The sequence below is a fragment of the Pundamilia nyererei genome, unplaced genomic scaffold (assembly GCF_000239375.1).
Source record: "Pundamilia nyererei isolate P.nyererei 1_Seehausen unplaced genomic scaffold, PunNye1.0 scaffold00044, whole genome shotgun sequence".
NCBI classification, from domain to species: domain Eukaryota; kingdom Metazoa; phylum Chordata; class Actinopteri; order Cichliformes; family Cichlidae; genus Pundamilia; species Pundamilia nyererei.
Window position 1 is genome coordinate 2,030,246 of NW_005187445.1, and position 2,184 is coordinate 2,032,429.

Sequence of the window (2,184 nt, forward strand, 5' to 3'; positions counted from 1 at the left end):
CAGTTCTTCTAAAGATAGTTTGTCGGTTATATGTACTGCTCCGTATTTTGCATTTACTTCTGCCAAGAGCTTCTCCATCTCCCCTTGTATTTTTAGTTGCTGCTCTTGGGCCACTTTCTCAATGTCAGTCCGTGCTCCACGAGCCACAGTAGTTTTACGGGGTCTCCTCTCACCACCAGGTGCAGGATTACTGTCAGCTTAAAAGTTAGAAGTACAACGTAATTAGTTATCTAATAATAATAGTAATAATAATAATGATGATAATATGAAAATAGCAATGGTTAAGGTAATGTTATACAGTGATACCTTCCACAACCAACCAGGCATTGCAGGATGTATTGCCAACCACAGCGGAATAGATGCCTTTGTCCAGCATCTGGCAGTCCTTGATGAGGAGCCTATGGATGAGTTTGTGGTCTGACATAGTTAAATTATATTTTTCTCCATCCTCCAGGATGTTGCCTTTGCCCATCCATGTGATGTTAGGTAGCGGGTGTGTCAGGACACACTCAAACAAAGCATCCTCCCTTTCTTCAGCTTTAATCTCTTGAATTTTGATCACAAAGTCGACTTTGGAAACTACAAAAAAGTAAAATATTATATTCATGTGATTTTCTTTTTGATATAATATATGTATCATCAGTATTGGTCATCTTCTATTCAATTAGAGAATGTAGAGAACATTGCAAGACTATTATTTGGACATGATTGTGTGCTTCAGTACATTCAGTGTCAGCTGTTAAAGTTATGTTACTGGATAAATATAATGGCTACTGTCTGCTTATGGGCTAGTCAGTAAATTTTTACAAGCTTTAGCATATGCACATTATTTTGTTTAAAGTCGAATGTACAACAAAAACAATATGCAAATGCCCAAATGCTTATGTTCTGAAGACTCTTTTTTTTCCAGGTCTAGCCATAGCTGGTTTTTAAACCTACATTTAAACTCTGCAGGGAGTATGAACTTTTCAGGATCCATTTGAGGCAGCCCTGCATTTCGAAGGTTGGCCTCTTGAATATCCCCCTTACAAAGCTCTGTGTCCTTTTGCATCAGGCCATCAATAGAGAAATTCGTTGTCCTTCCAACACTCTTTAGACTGTGTTTCCCTGTTTCATTTTCATCATAGGGAATTATATCATCCTGCTAGGTACACAGAAAAAAAGAACCTTCATGTCATGATGAATAGCAATGTGGTATAATGATACGACTTCTATAAAAATTGAAAAGTACACTGTGCTGGAAGCACTCTTTCATCAAGGACTACGGAACTTTATGATTGCATGTATTATGCATTTTTAATGAAAGTCAAAATTATCAACATTTTTCAGTTGTTTTGAAATCACAGCTCCAGCGTATTTCTGACTCATTTACTGCTTTGTATATTACTTACAGTACTTACACACAGTACAGGGATCAGCAAATTGATATCTCTGACCTGGATTGTTGGTTACTATTTTAGGAAATTAATACAAGCATTTATTTTTTTTCCTTTTTTGGTCCTAAATGAAGAGATCTCAGAAGTCAAAGGAATGCAGTTAATAATATGAACACTTAAAAAGATGATATATGCCTATGGCTAAGTGTATACACTCACTTTAGTAGGTAATGATGTTTGGCCCTTGGTTAATGCAAAGTTTAACAATAGAAAATCGGAAAAAGGTTACTTCTTCTGATGAGTCTCAATTTCTGCTGCAGTATTCAGATGGTATAGGATCAGATTTTCAAAGCATGAGAGCACTGATTCATGTTGTTCAGGCCGGTGATGGTGTAATGGTGTGAAGGGGGCATTTTCTTGGTGTACTTTGGGGCTTTTAGTACAAATGAGCCATTCTTTAAATGCTACAACCTACCACGTCCATACCTTTATGACTGCAGTTTACCACTCTTTTAACATCTGATTCTAGCAGGATAACAGGCTTTGTCACAAAGCACAGATCATCTCAGCCTGGTTTCTTGAACATGACAGTGAATTCACTTTACTCAAATGGCCTCCAAAGTCACCTGATGTCAATCCAATAGACAACCTTTGAGATGTGGTGGAATGGGAGCTTTGTTTCATGGGTGTGCAGCCCGAAAAAATGTGCAGCAACTCCAATGCTATATAATCTCTGAGGAATGTCTGCAGCATGCTGTTGATTCTATGTCATGAATAATTCAGAGGGTACAATGGGCTCCAACCTGAT

General features: G+C 37.7%; 1 pseudogene; it reads right to left on the reverse strand.

Annotated features, from left to right (window-relative positions):
- LOC102199070 (immunoglobulin-like and fibronectin type III domain-containing protein 1) overlaps nucleotides 1-1,139 on the reverse strand; it is an 11,715-nt pseudogene extending 10,576 nt beyond the window's left edge.
- Nucleotides 1,140-2,184: the final 1,045 nt, after the last annotated feature.